At 38.1% G+C, this 16,819-nt stretch overlaps 1 protein-coding gene across 3 annotated transcripts in view; it reads right to left on the bottom strand.

Annotated features, from left to right (window-relative positions):
• Positions 1–16,819, bottom strand: part of LHFPL3 (LHFPL tetraspan subfamily member 3) — a 560,027-nt gene that overhangs the window by 452,586 nt on the left and 90,622 nt on the right. The window lies entirely within an intron of this gene.

Below are 16,819 nucleotides of genomic sequence, written 5' to 3'. Positions count from 1 at the left end.
TACAGTCCAGAGAGGAAGGTGCAAATGAACAAGTTACAAAAGAAGTGGATAAATGCTGAAATGGGTCTAAGTTCAAAGAAAGCAGAGGAAGGGCCTGGTTTTCAGGGAGGGCCTCAAGCATGTTGAAGATAAAGCTGAATGCCAAAGAATGAGGAGGGGTACGGGCATCTCAGGCCAAGAGAAAAGCAGGAGCCACAGCCAGGAAAAGAGAGACCAACAGGCAAGTCAGTGCTTGAGGCTCAAAAGCCTTTCAGGGCAGAGGAAGCAGAGTTCAGAGGGCAGGCATCGCAGGAGGGGAGTCTGGAGAGATGAGCAGAGACTGAAGGGTCTTGCATGTCTGGCTGGATTTTCCAGACGTCATCCAGAGAGACAGTGGCAAGGCTTAAAGTGATTTAAACTAGGAAGCAAAGGGGTAAGATGGAACAATTAAGAGTGGTTCCCAAAGTGTGGCCCACAGAATGCTCTGGGGGACTCCCAAGACTTTCAGGAGGTCCGCGAGGTCAACGACATTTTCATAATAATAGTAAGACATCAGGGCACCTGGGTAGCTCAGTGGGTTAAGCTTCTGCCTTTGACTCAGGTCGTGATCTCAGAGTCCTGGGGTCAAGCCCCTCATCGGGCTCCCTGCTAAGGGGGGTCTGCTTTTCCCTCTCCCTCTGGCCCTCCTCCCTGCTGTGCGCTCACTGTCCCCCACCACCCCCCATCTTAAATAAATAAATAAAATCTTAAAAAGAATAATAGTAAGATACCATTTACCTTTCTCACTCTCATGCTCTGAAGAGTGTACAGTAGAGCTTTCCAGGGGCTACTCCTGGAGTGATGATGCCACTGGTCTGATGGCTCTCAGAATAGATGCTGGTGTTAAATTTTCTGTTTTAATTTCTAATGAAGTAAATGTCTCTATCTATATCTATAATGTCTGGATCTATAGCTGCATCTATGTTTACGTCTGCGTATCTATGTAGACCACATACGTGAAGCTCTTTGGGGCCCTCTACAAATTTTAAGAATGCCAAAGTTGCCTGAGACAAAAAGTTTCAGAACCACTGAATTAAGTGTTGCTTCAGGGGCCCCGGGCTGGCTCAGTTGGTGGAGCATCTGACTCTTGATCTCAGAGTTGTGAGTTCAAGCCCCACACTGCACATGGAGCCCACTTAAAAAAATAAATAAATACAAATTTTAAAAAAATAAAGGTTTCACTTTAACAGAACTGAATGGATACAGGGAGACGGAGGGCAAAGCTGGGACAGTTAAGAGGATCATTTCCATTTTGGGTAAGTAATGACTGTGGCCTGGCTTAAAGATTAACATAGAGTAGAGAAAGGGGGGCGGGGCACCTGGGTGGCTCAGGGGTTAGCATCTGCCTTGGGCTTGGGTCATGATCTCCTGGTCTTGGGATCAAGCCCCACATCGGGCTCCCTGCTCAGTCTGCTTCTCCCTCTCCCTCTGCCCCTTGAGTCCTGCTTGTGCTCTCACCTGAGGTCTTTTTTTTTTTTTTAAGCTTTTATTTATTCACTCATGAGAGAGAGAGAGAGAGAGAGAGAGAGGCAGAGACCCAGGCAGAGGGAGAAGCAGGCTCCATGCAGGGAGCCCGACGCGGGACTCGATCCTGGGACTCCAGTATCATGCCTGGGCCAAAGGCAGATGCTTAAACGCTGAGTCACCCAGGGATCCCCTCACCTGAGGTCTTTAAAGGAAAGGAGATCATCTCTGAGGACTGGGGAGGGTGACAAGAAAGCAGGATTCCAAAAAGAGACGTGGGCAGAAGAGAAGGACTCTTGGAGAAGAAAGTATCCCCTAAATGCACTGTCAGGAAGGTAAGGCAATTGTGTTTGAGGAAAAAGGCATGAGTCAACCGTGTCAAGCACCGCTGAGAGGGGTCTCGGGGGCCTGTCAAGATGGCGAACCAAACCTGGTTGCTGCCTTCCTTCCCAGGATCAACACTGGAGAAACTAGAGAAGCAAGCGGATGCACAGACAGAAAGAAGCAGCAACACAAAAACTGAGAAGATCCTGGCTTAGCCAAAGTCTGCCATGAATCAGCAAGGTCAAGTACAGCCTGGTGCAGTGGGAGAACAGACTGAAGGGGTTTATTTTATTTTCTAGATTTTATTTATTTATTTGAGAGAAAGAGAGTAGGAGGAGTGGCAGGCAGAGGGAGAGACAGAAGCAGACTGTCCTCTGAGCAGGGAGCCCGATGCTGGGCTCGATCCCAGGACCCTGAGATCAGGGCCTGAGCTAAAGGCAGACGCCCAACCCACGGAGCCACCTAGGCATCCCTGAGGGGGAGCTTTTATTTATTTATTTATTTAAATTTTTTTTTTATTGGAGCTCAGTCTGCCAACATATAGCATAATACCCAGTGTTATCCCGCCAAGTGCCCCCCTCAGTGTCCGATACCCAGTCACCCCCACCCCCCAACCACTTCCCCTTCTACTACCCCTTGTTCATTTCCCAGAGTTAGGAGTCTCTCATGTTTTATCACCCTCACTGATATTTTCACTCATTTTTTCTCCTTTCCCTTTATTGAGGGGGAGTTTTTAAATTCTGCTCTAATCTCCATCACCTTTCTGATGACAGAGCCAGCAGCAGTAGCCTTCTCCTGTGGTAAGGTAACAGCAGCCCAAGGGCCAAGGGTGTGTGTGGGGGGGTGCTGGAATATACCAGCGCAGCTGACCAACCCCTGGAACATTTTCTCCTCCACCCCTTCTCCCTTGCAAGCTTCCAGACCAGGAGACCAGAAGCCAAGAAGACTGGCGGGAGAGTGAACTGTAAGGCAAGAGAAAACAAAGAACCTTGCAGAAACAGCTTATCGTCTCCAAAGGGGTAAAAATTTGAATGAAAACATCTCTCTCAATAGAAAAATTGGATGCCAAAATATAATTAGGTAATATTTTTAAATGCTGAAGAAAAAAATCTTCAAACCTACAATTTTATGTCCAACAAATTATTATATACATGTGATGGTGAAATAAATATACCCTCGGTTTATACGTTTGCCACACAAAGGCCTACTTTGGAAAGATTTTTAGAACTGCTTAAGGGGTGCCTAGGTGGCTCAGTAGGTTAAGCTTCTGACCCTTGATTTTTGCTCAAGTCATGATCTCAGGGTCATGAGATTGGGCCCCCGAGTGGGGCTCTGTGCTCAGTGGAGTCTGTGTGGATCTCTTCGTCTGTACCTCTCTCCCGCACTCATGTGCTTGCTTCTCTCTCAAATAAATAAATAAATAATTTTTCTTTAAAAGAAGTGCTTTAAAAAGACAAGAAATAAATTCAGGAGAATCAGACAAGAGAAACAGGAAACAAGAATAATCAAATAAATTATAAAAACATAGAATCCTTGGGGACCCTGGGTGGCTCAGTCACTTAAGTGTCCGACTCTTGATCTCAGCTCAGGTCTTGATCTCAGGATCGAGAGATCAAGCCCCATGGTTGGACTCCATGCTGGGTATGGAGCCTACTTTAAAAAAAAATAATAATTTGATAACAATGAAAAGAGTGATCTCACAATTATGACAGAGGCCAAGAGAAACCATAAGAAGTATCTACTGATGGAGGTCATTCTTGACTATCATGTTAATCCGTTTTTAAAAGGCGGGCGGTGGGGGGGGGAACACCTGGGTGGCTCTAGTGGTTGAGCATCTGCCTCTGGCCCAGGGCATGATCCCAGGATGCTGGATCAAGTCCCACATCGGGCTCCTTGTGGGGAGCCTCCTTGTCCATCTGCCTATGTCTCTGCCTCTCTCTCTCTCTCTCTCTCTGTGTCTCTCATGAATAAACAAATAAAATCTTAAAAAAAAAAGGGGGGGGGGGGAGGCTAAAGCCAGACAGTCATGAATTTAGGAGTGAGACATAAACACAAACAGAAGTTATAGAAAAATCTTTTAAAATTGTCTCTAAAGGAAAAGAGAGGAAACCACAGACAGGTGAAATAACAGGTTGTGGGAGGGCATCTCAGACAAGAAGGAATTGAACATTTTTATTCATTTTATTTATCATCATAAAATAAATGTGAGGTGGTTTTGAGATACATACAAACCAGATGAGCAAGTTAGGATAAAGGGGAAAGGAACATGGAAAAACCTTGAACCAAGGGATATACAAAAATGCACACCCAAAATGCACTTGCAAAAATGGGGCAGAGGTGGGTGCCGGGCTTCCTAGCAGCCAACGCAAAGCCGAGAACCCTCGGCTTAAAAATCAACCTGCTTAAACACGATTTTTAACTAGAACACAGGTCTGCCTTCACACAAGATGCTGCCACAGGATCTGGAAAGCTGGCTAAATCCTTACCTTGGTCCATCATTTTTCTACTCTAATGTCCTCATTAGCTTCCACAGAGAACAGATGTCTCCTGGATAAAGGATCAATTACTCCCACTTGAAAGCAGACAGGACAAAGATTGAAAGGATGTTTTCTGCAAACCTGATCTTTTAAAGAATGTCTTGAATTTAGTTTTTTTTTTTTTATCTTTCCATTGTCTCATTTATTCCTTCATGTTTTCCAAATGACTGTCACTGTCACATTACATTGAAATTGAAGCCCTGCCAGGAGTAATGGCCAGAGCAGCCTGAAGAGCCACTAGGCTGTTTCTCCTTGATTTTGTCCTCCTGTATCTCAAGTAAAATAAGCTTGCCTTTATTTTTTTAAAGTTTGTTTGTTTTTGTTTTTGTTTTGTTTTGTTTTGTTTTTTATTCATTCATGAGAAACACAGGGGGAGAGAGAGGCAGAGACACAGGCAGAGGGAGAAGCAGGCTCCATGCAGGGAGCCCGATGTGGGACTTGATCCCAGGACCCCAGGATCACGCCCTGGGCCTAAGGCAGGCGCTAAAGGGCTAAGCCACCAGGGGATCCCCATAAGCTTGCCTTTAAAGAACAGTTCAAACATCAACAGACACATCGCTTTTCATAAACCACAAGTCTACTTCTGTCACTCTTCTTTCTTTCCTAGATCTGTAGACTTACTTCATTGTTCTTTGTTGATTTGCTTCAGTCCTGTTTCAAATTCATATACACACATAATTTTGTTTAAGCTTCAAAACAACCCTATTATGTATCATTACCCTACCTTTATAGATAAGGAAAAATAAAGTCAAAGAATTTGCCCAAGTTGCACTGCTTATAGCCCAAGTAGTGGTGCTAAGAATCCAACCTTTTCATTAGAAATAATTTTTAAATGTCACAAAAAAGACCCATACATGTGTGTGTTCTTGATCCTTCCCTGAATCTTTAAATGTCTATTGCTCTTCTCTGGTATTTTCCACAATATTTTGTTTGTCTATTTTTGTTTTTATTTTTGTTTTTAAGTACCATCAGATATGATTAACATATAAACTTCTGGCTAGGAGTGCAAATCTATTTCCAAGTGCCTAGCAAGGGCATGTAGGGAAAATTTCCATCCCTTGACTGATTCAGAGGAAATTTGTTTGCTTTAGAAAGCTGAGCAAAGGGGCAGCTGGGTGGTTCAGTTGGCTAAGCGTCTGCCTTCGTTCGGGTCATGATCTCAGGGTCCTGGGATCGAGCTCAGTGGGGAGTCTGCTTCTTCCTTTGCCTCTCTCCTGCTCATTCTCTCTCTCAAATAAATAAATAAAGCTCCTGGGAGCACATCAGTAGGTGTTGAAAACTATTTCTATAGGAAAAAGGCCACATTATACATGTAGATTTTAACTAATTGTAGACAGACATCTGTAAAATTACTATCATTTAGGATGCTAGTAGGCAAAGACAGGATAATGTGACTGCAGTGTCTAAGTCGCTAAATGACCATTTATTTTTTTAAATTTTAATTCCAGTTAGCTAACATACTGTGTCATACTAGCTTCAGGTGTTCAATACAGTGATTCAACACTTCCATACATCACGCTGGGCTCATCATGACAAGTGCATGCCTTAATTCCATCACCTATTTCATCCATTCTCCAACCACCTCTCCTCTGGTAACCATCAGTTTGTTCTCTATTAATTAAGAGTCTGTTTCTGATTTTCTCTCTATCTCTCTCCCTCTTTTTGTTTTTTTTGCCTTTGTTTTGTTTCTTAAAATCCATATACGACTGAAATCATATGGTATTTGTCTTTCTCAGACTTTTTTTCACTTAGCATTAATATTCTTTAGCTCCATCCATGCTATTGTAAATGGCAAGAATTCATTCTTTTTTATGGCTAATGTTCCACTGTGTGTATGTATGTGTGTGTGTACATGTATGTGTAAATATATTTCACATCTATGTATATATCACATCTTCTTTATCCATTCATCAATCAAATTGATGGACACTTGGGCTGTTGTAAATAATGCTGCTATAAACACAGGGATGCATGTATCCTTTTGAATTAGTGCTCTCATATTCTTTGGGTAAATACTCAGTAGTTTGAGTGCTGGATCATAAGGTAGTTCTGTTTTTAACTTCTTGAGGAACCTCCATACTGGTTTCCACAGGGCTGCACCAGTTTGCTTACCCACCAACAGTGAGTGAGTATTCCTTTTTTTCCACATTCACATCTATACCTCATTTCTTATGTTGTTGATTTTAGCCATTCTGATAGGTGTGAGATGATATCTCATTTTAGTTTTGTTTTGCATCTCCTTGATAATAGGTGATGATGAGCAGGTCTTCATGTGTCTGTTGATCTGGATATCTTTTTTGGAGAAATATCTGCGCATTAAATGTCCATTTAAAAACTACATGACCAAGGTGAAATGTTACCATTACCTACTGGTGCATTATGATAGCACTTTCCATCTATTTTAATTAGACAAGTTCTATCCCAGTGTGTGCTATATAATCTCGTCTTTCATATTTTGAAGAAGCAGTTTAGACTGCTGGTGATAGTTCTCATTCATGATGCTCATCACAGCAAAAACTGATGCATGAGGTGTTTCAAGTTGTGATTGCTTGAATTGAACAATCCAAGCTACTTTGTCCATGACCTTGCGTATAAAAATGTCAAGTACTTGAAGAACTAGATGATTTGAATCTAAAATAAGAGTTCAGAACTTCTGATTCCACATAAACCACAGGTCTGCTTATAACTTCAGATGGAGAGAGCACAAATGATTTCAACTTACAGCAAAGAAGAGCCCTAATGTGGATCGAATCAGGCAGGCTGCATCAGTACAAAGCATGAACGTAGGATGTTTTTTTCAGATATGAGGCTTACCTCTTTCAAATTTACACAGTAATTCAAACTACATATTGACAAAACATTTTCAAGTAAAGACCCTGCAAGACCTGCTTTAAAGAATGATCTGACACCAATACCATCTGTTTTTATACAAGCAATTTAACAGATTAAAAAGAATAATTTGCTTCCTTTAGGAAGTGGAGCAGAAGCTCTACATCGATTCACCTTTTATTTTTTAGCATAACCTCTACTTAGATAGTTTAGTGTAGGCTGGGATAGATTTAGGAATAATGATATTTCACTCATCCACAAAGTTAGCTTTTCAAGTTCACAGAGGTTTCTTTTCTGTTTTTAAAGATTTTATTTACTATTCATGAGAGACACACAGAGAGAGGTAGAGACACAGGCAGCAGGAGAAGCAGGCTCCCCGCAGGGGGCCCAATGTGGGACTCTATCCCAGGACCCCGGGATCATGACCTGGGTCAAAGGCAGATGCTCAACCACTGAGCCACCCAGGTGCCCAAGTTCACAGAGGTTTCAAATAAGAACTAGACTGGTCTTCTTGAAGAGATTCAAGGACATCGAATGCTGTTTCCCTCTCATCTTCTCCTTCTTCCATCTTGCCTCTCACCCTTCCATAAACACCACTGACTATTGGCCATGAACCATAGTCTGGATTTGACTAGACAGACTCTGAACACCTTAAAATATAATATTTTGATCCCTATAATTTAGCAAAGTACCTAGAACACAATAGTTACTCTATAAGTATTTACTAATTATTCATTAATTTACTTCTATTCACACATTTTTTGAATGCTTATTACATGTCATGAATTAGGCTAGTGTCAGCTGGGACAACAGTGAGAGTAATGAAAAATACATGATTTCCCCTCTCTCAAGGAATCACAACTAGTAAAGAAAAAATACCATAGCAAATAATTATAAAGCAGTGTAGAGGGATCCCTGGGTGGCGCAGCGGTTTAGCGCCTGTCTTTGGCCCAGGGCACGATCCTGGAGACCCGGGATCGAATCCCACATCAGGCTCCCGGTGCATGGAGCCTGCTTCTCCCTCTGCCTGTGTCTCTGCCTCTCTCTCTCTCTCTGTGACTATCATAAATAAATAAAAATTAAAAAAAATTTTTAAATTAAAAAAAAAAGCAGTGTAGAGGTTCAATGCTAAGACATTCATCATGCAGTTTATTTTAACCTACTAATGTAAATGAAAGCATGAGTTGGTACAAAGAATAAAGGATGTCTTAGGGAAAGAAAATTATTATTCACAAAATATATACATGGTAGAAAACCATCAGTACAAAGTTACTCCCTGGTACACCTATTTTTAAATTCTTTGATCTGTTCTTAATTTGGTTCATTTTATAAACACTGAATTTGTTTTTTTGAGACTTTCACCATGTTTCGAAACATAGTATAGGACATAGGAATAAAAATATCATATATAAGTCAAACTAAAATCCCAATCCTTAAAAAGCAAAAAATAAAAAAGAATTTAAATCCCACCATACAATAGAATACATTGCTTAAATGGACAGTGTTGAAAATGCCTTAACAATAAACTAGAGGCTACCCTAATGCCACTTGCATCACCTGAGGTATAGTAAGGCATTTTACACTACAGTATGGGTACTTAACTACAATTTTGCCATTGTGAACAGAAGTAATAGGTAGTGTTGATGGAACAATTTTCAAATGATGGAGAAGTTTCCCTGAAATTTATCTTCTACGTATAATACTTTCAGAGTATTTAGCCCAATATAAAGGAGAGCTGGGAAAAGATAAGAGCCTATCTAGTTTCTAAGTAAAAGGTTAAAAATGGGAAGATGAAAGAAATACTTAATTTGGTCTTCTACATAAAAATCTTCCAAAAAGTCTTGAAGAAATAAATTTCACCAAATCATTTCTTCCCAGAGTTAAAAGAATTCCTCAGGCATTCCCAACTGTGAAAATAAAAATATAATTTCATCACACAAAAATATAAATTAGTAATATAATTAGTCACCTACAGATATAACATTAAAACTAAGAGGGAAGCCAAATCTTCAAGAAAAGCATTTCACCTAGACTCTTTTCCTTTTTCTTTCATTTCTTGCCCCTCTTTTCCCCCTCAGGTAACAATATAGCAAATAACCATAGCTGTCTTCTTTCTAACCATCAACATAATAATGATAACATTTATTGTGCACCCAATGTGTACTACACAGCACTATATTTAGAGCTTATATAGGAAGCAATTCAAGATAGCCTTGTAGGAAGATCCTGAACTTATACCCTCCTACAGATACAACAAATCCGCAGATACATATGGAATAATATCCTCTGAAAAAGTCCTGAAAGCTAAATGTATAGTGCCTCCATAACAAGGATAAAAGGGCAGAGGCAGAGAAGTGCTCTTGCCAAAAATCTCACCATAGGCATGACAACCCACAGTTACAGGGATCTCAAAAGTACAGAACTTTTCCTTCTGAGGAAAAGTGGTTTAGCCTCCATATCATGCACCCCAATGCTTGGGTCCTGCACTGGAGGGAAGAGCTCCTTCAAATGTTTGGCTTTGAAAATGAATGAGGAGAACCACAGATCTATAGGGAATAGAGAACCTACTTTTAGAGGCCTGGTTTGCAGAATCACCTACCCATCCTGGGGTCCAATGCAAAAGCAGCAGTTTGAAAAGTGTCTACACCATATGTGAATGAGACACACTTACTAATCTTAAAGTGACTGTGGGGGAGGCAGGAACCTGATGGGATGCTCTCCAGGACAAAAGCACTGGTAAGCACCATTCTGTGATCTCGCTCTACTCTGCTAATGCTAGTGGGATTGGGCACCATTTTGGCAATCTCCTTCTAACCTCCATGACCCACACCCATCCTGTAGCCACACCAAAATGGGTCAAGCAAGCTCCTCCATTCCCATGCCAGAGTGCCAGAGGGAGCAGGGTTAGCACCTAGCCTCATCCCTCCTATCCCATACCCTGTGCTGTAGCTGCACCATAACCAGCTGGATGAGTGCTCCATATGCTCCCTGAGGCACAACTAGCACATAAGCAAGGGTAGCCCACAGACCTCCTAAGCACCTGAGCACCTGGTGGGTAGAGGTGTTGTACTTCTAGGCCTCATAAGTCATCTCCTACACAAGGCCACTCCTTTAAAACTGGGAGAAATAGTTACATTACCTAATACATAAAATTAAACACAGAGAATGAGGCAAAATGAGGAGATAAAGAAGTATGTTTCAAACAAAAGATCAAGGCAAAACTTCCAAAAAGGCATTAATAAAATGGAGATAAGTAATCAACCTGATATACAATTCAAAGTAACAGTCACAAGCTCAGGAGAACAGATGAGCTTAGTTAAGAGTTTCAACAAAGAGATAGAAAGTATAAGAAAGTACCAAACAGAAGTCACAGAACTGAAAAATATAGTATTTGAACTGAAAAATTACACTTGAAGGTTTTAACAGCAAACTAGATAAAGTAAAATAATGGATCAGAAAACTGGAAGACAAAGCAATAAAACTCAGAAAGATAAAGCCCCACAAGAAAATATATTTTAGAAAGAGGCAATACCTTTGGGAGGCCTATGGGACATGTAGTGAAATAATATCTGCACTATAGGAGTCCCAGAAGAAGAGCAAGAGAGAAAGAAGCAAACAAGTTTTTTTGAATAAATAATGGCTGAAAATTTCCATAATCTTGGGAAGTGAAAAGACTCTCAGTCCCAGAAGCGCAGAGAGTTCCAAATAAGATGAACTCAGAGAGATGCATACCAAGATACATAATTAAAATGTCAATAGTTAAAGAGAGAATCTTAAGAGCAGGAAGAGAAAAACAACTTGCTATGTTACAAGGGAAACCCCATAAAGCTACCAGCAAATTTTTCAGCAAAAAGTTTGTGGGCCAGAAGAGAAGGGTAGGAAGTATTCAAAACACTGAAAAGAAAAACTTCCAAGAATACTCTTCCCAGCGAGGTTATCACTTAAGTTAAAAGAGAAATAAAAAGTTTTCAAGATAAGCAAAAGCTAAAGGAGTTAATCACCACTAAACTGGCCTTACAAAAAATCTTCAAGGGACTTCATTAAGCTGAAAAGAAATGGTACTCATTAATAACCAGAGAACATATGAAAATAAAAATATCACTGGAAAAAGTAAATATAGAATAGATATAATAAAGTAGTAATCATTTATAAAGCTAGTATGAAGATCAAAACTACAAAAGTAGCAAAATTAACAAAAATTACAATTAGTAAATGGATATATAAAATAAAAAGATGTAAAAACACAAAATGTGCTGGGGGTTGGATAAAAATGTAAGGATTTGGAGTATGTTCAAATTTAAGTTGCTGTCAACTTAGCATAGACAGTTATATATACATAGGATATGTATACATAGGACAATAAACTTAAGATAATATAGGTGAACCTCACAGTAACGACAAGCAAAAACTTATAGGGAATACACTAAAGAAAATGAAAAAGGAATCTAAATATAATAGTAAAGGAAGTCACCAAACCATAAAGAAAGAGAGAAAGAAAGCAAAAGGACCAGAGAAATGAAAAAAAGACAAAAAAAAATCAATTAAAAAAATGGCAATAACCACATACCTATCAATAATTACTTTAAGTGTACATGGACTAAATTCTCTAATCAAAACACAGAGAATTGCTGAATGGATTAAAAAAAGCAAGACTCATCTTTATGCTGCCTACAAGAGACTCATTTCAGAAGTAAGGATATTCACAGAATGAAGTTGATGATGGGATGAAGGTGAAGGGATGGAAAAAATATTCTATGCAAATAGACATGAAAAGAAAGCTGGTGTTATATTAGACCAAAACAAAATCCTATTAAAAAAATCAATAAAAGATGAAGAAGGGCATTTCCTTATGATAAAGGGGTTAATCTAGAAAGCTGATATACCATTATAAATATAAATGCACCCAATATAGGAGTACCAAAATGTAAAAAATGAATAATAACAGACCTAAAGGGAGAAATTGATAGCAATACCCTAATAAATAGGGGATTTTATTTTTTTTAAGATTTTATTTATTTATTCATGAGAAACAGAGAGAGAGAGACAGAGAGATGGGCAGAGGGAGAAGCAGGCTCCCTATGGGGAACCCATTGTGGGACTCAATCCCAGGACCCCGGGATCACAACCTGAGCCAAAGGCAGGCACTCAACCACCAAGCCACCCAAGTGCCCCAAGTAGAAGACTTTAACACTCCACTTACATAAACAGATAGATCATCCATACAGAAAACCTATAGAAATTGGCCTTAACCAACACCTTAGACCAGTAAGACTTAAAAGATACCTAACAGAACATTTCACTCAAAGGCTGCAGAATACATATTCTTTTCAAATATATATGGAACATTCTCCAGGACAGATGATATGTTAGGCCACAAAACCAACCTGAATAAATTTGAGAAGGCTGAAATCATATCAAGGATCTTTTCTACCTACAAGGGGATCAAACTAGAAATCAATTATAAGAAGAAAACCTAAAAATTTTTAATAGGGAAATTAAACACATGCTACTAAACAACCAAGAATCAACAGAGAAATCAAAGGACAAATTAAAAATACCTAGAGATAAATAAAAACAAATATGAAGTGCCATAATCTATGAGATACAGAAAACACAGTTATAAGAAGGAAGTTCATAGCAAAATAGGCTTACCTCAATAAACAAGAAAAATATAAACTAAACAATTGAACTCTGCTCCCAAAGGAAATAAAAAAGAACAAATGAAACCCAAAGTTAGTAGAAGGAAGGAAATAATAAAGACCTGAACATAAATAAAGACTTAAAAAAAAGAGGAAAATATCATTGAAATTAAGAACTGGTTCTTTGAAAAGATAAACAAAATTGACAAAACATTAGCTAGAAAACCAAAGAAAAAAAGAAGGGAGAGGGCCCAAATCACCAAATTAGAAATGAAAGAGAAATTACAACTGACAACACAGAAATACAAAAGAACGTAAGAGATACTGATAAACAATTATATACCAACAAATTATACAACCTAGAAAAAATAAATTCCTAGAAACATACAATCTTCTAAGACTATTCATGAAGAAATAGAAAATCTGAATAGACCAATACTAGTATGAAGATTGAGTCAGTAATCAAAAACCTCCCAACAAACAAAAGTCCAGGACCAAATGGCTTCACTGGTGAATTCTACCAAACATTCTAACATTTAATATCTATCCTTCTCAAAATCTTCCCAAAAATTGAAAAAAAAACTCATTTTATGAGGCTAGCATTACCCTGATACCAAAGCTAGAGAAGGACACCAGAAAAAAAAAGAAAATTACAGGTCTATGATAAATAAAGATGCAAAAATCTTCAACAAAATATTAGCAAATCAAATTCAATAATATTTTTAAAAGACCATACACCATGATCAAGTAAGATTCATTCCAGGGATTCAAGGATAGTTTAACATCTGCAAATCCATCAATGTGATACACCACATCAACAAAATGAAGGATAAAAATCATATGATCATCTCAGTAGATGAAGAAAAAGCATATAATAAAATTCAACATTTGCTTATAATAAAGCTTTCAACAAGTAGATACAGAGCAATGTACCTCAATATAATAAGGTGATATATGACAAATTCACAGGAACAGGAATAAGACAAGGATGATCACTTTTGCCACTTTTACTCAACACAGTATTGGAAATCCTATCCAGAGAAATTAGACAAGAGAAAAAAATAAAAGGCATACAAATTGGAAAGGAAGAAGTAAAACTGTCACTATTTGCAGATGATATGATCCTTTACATAGAAAACTCTAAAAATTCCATGAAAAAAACCTGTTGGATCTAATAACTTCAGTAAAGTAGCAGGACACAAAATTAATATACAAAAATCCACTGCATTTCTATACACTAACAAAAAGCTATCAGAAAGAGAAACCAAGAAAACAATCTCATTTATAACTGCATCATAAAAAATAAAATATCTAGGAATAAATTTAACCAGGGAACTGTACACTGAAAAATATATGATACTGATCAAAGAAATTAGAGATGACACAAAAAAATGGAAAGATATTCCATGTTCATGGGTTAGAAGGATAAATATTGCTAATATGTCCATATTATACAAAAATCTACACATTAAATGTAATCTCTATCAAAATTCCAGTTTTATTTTTCACAGATCTAGAACAAATAAGTATAAAATATATTTGTAGCCACAAAAGACTCCAAAGAGGCAAAGAAATCTTGAGAAGGAAGAACAAAGTCAGAAGTATCATGTTCCCTGATTTCAAACTACAGTACAAAGATAGAGTACTCAAAACAGTATGCTAGTACACATTAAAAAAAAAAAAAACCTATAAACCAATGTAATGGAATAGAGCCTAGAAATAAATCTATACATATATGGTCAATTAATTTATGACAAAGGGGGCAAGAATATACAAGTGATGTTGAGAAAATTGGACAGCTATATTCAAAAGAATGAAACTGGACCACTTTCCTATATCATATACAAAAATTAACTCAATATGGTTAACAGACTTGAATGTAAGATGTGAAACCATAAAACTCCTAGAAGAAAACAGGCGGTAAGCTCCTTGATATAGGTCTTAGCAATGCTCATCTGACTGCAAAGGCAAGGGCAACAAAAGCAAAAATAAACAAGAGGGGCCTTAATCAAAACTGAAAAGCTTCTGCTCAGTCAAGGAAGCCAACAATAAATGAAAGTCAACCTCATTAACGGGAAAAAACCATTTGCAAATCATATAGCTGATAGGGGTTTATATCCAAAATATATAAAGAAATCATACAACTCAGTAACAAAAAACCCCAATCCAATTATAAAATAGACAGATAACCTAAATAAATATTTTTCCAGAGAAGACATAGAAATGGACAACAGATATATAAAAATATGCTCAACGTCAATAATCATTAGAAGAAAGTAAATCAAAACCACAATGCTGCACCACTTCACACCCGTCAGAATGTCTATTATCAGAAAGACAAGAACTAACAAGGGTTGGAGAGGATGCACAGAAAAGGGAACCCCTATACACTGTATATTGGTACAACCACTATAGAAAACAGTATGGAGCTTCCTCAAAAACCATATATGATCGAGGAATTCCACTCCTGAATATTTACCCAAAGAAAATGAAAACACTAATTTGAAAACATACATGTACCTCTATGTTTACTGCAGCACTATTTACAACAGCCAAGATAGGAAACAATCTAAGAGTCCATCCATGGATGAACAGATAAAGAAGATGTGAAAATATCTAGATCTATACCTAGTTCTATATAATGTAATACTATGTAGCCATAAAAATGATTTTTTCCATTTGCAACAACATGGATGGACCTAGAGGGTATTATGCTAAGTGAAGTAAGACAGAGAAAGACAAATACCACATGATTTCACTTATAAGTAGAATCCAAAAAACAGCAAAAGAAAACTCAGACTCATAGACACAGAGCAGTGTGGTAATTGCCAGAGGGGAATGGGTTTGAGGGAAATGAAATGGATAAAAGGCATCAAGAGGCACAAACTTTCAGTTATAAAATAAATAAGTCATGGATAAGTAATGTACAGCACAGGGAATATAGCCAATAATATTGTATTAACTTTGCATGGTGACAGATGGTAACTGGACTTATTATGATGATCAATTTGCAATGCACACAAATGTGGAACCACTATGCTGTACACATGAAACAGAATATTGTATATTAATTATACTTCAATTAAAAGAAGTGTAGTATGATCATTTAATCCTATGTCTAAAAATACAGTGAACTGGGGTGCCTGAGTGGTTCAAATGGTTAAGCATCCAACTCATGATTTCAGCTCTGGTCATAATCTCAGGGTTATGAGTTCAAGCCCCAAGTCTAGCTCTGGATGTAGAGCCTGCTTAAGATTCTTTCTCTCTCCTCTGCTCCCCCAACCCCATTCCAAACCCCCACTTACACATACTCTCCCTTCCCCACCAAAAAACAAAACAAACAAACAAACAAAAAAAACCCTACAGTGAACTATTAATGTATGGTACCACAGAATGTATGTATTCTTTATCAAAGAATGTCATTTCTCCTGCAATAAGCAATTTAATTGCAAGCAATAAACACTGTACTGCTCCTGCTGCATAAAGAATACAGGTAGTAAAATGAAAGAAACCCAACTTGTACAATTTGAGCTTGGGAGAAATAATACACTGCTAAGCAGGCCAGTTTGAAAGGCTTGTTTCCTTCATGCATTTATGGCCATGATCTCTTGTCCTCATAAATCCAATCAGATCTAAGACGTGTGGATGATGCCTGGGAGCTCCACTGTTGCTCCAGCATTCTTAAAGTGAAAAAAAAAAAAGAAAGAAAAGTAGAAACCTCTAAGTTGGAATTCATCAGAATCTCTAAAAGATGGCCATGCTTTTCCTCTCTTTGTATTCTGCCAAAGTCATTTTCAACACCTAATACATCATCAGCATCTAAACAAAAGGAAAGAGCTTACGTATACCATCTCATTCAATATTTCTAGGAGACAAATGAGGAAAACATCCAGTTTTTGCAGATAAGACAGGCCCAGAGAAATTGATGAAGATCACAAAGTCACTACACGTTGGAATGAATGCTCAAGTTCACATCTACCAATGTTCTTTGTCGATATCAATAACTGG

This window comes from Canis aureus, chromosome 21 (genome assembly GCF_053574225.1).
Source record: "Canis aureus isolate CA01 chromosome 21, VMU_Caureus_v.1.0, whole genome shotgun sequence".
Taxonomy (NCBI): domain Eukaryota; kingdom Metazoa; phylum Chordata; class Mammalia; order Carnivora; family Canidae; genus Canis; species Canis aureus.
The sequence above is the reverse complement of the archived record's forward strand: the minus strand, read 5'-3'. Positions and strand labels throughout refer to the sequence as shown.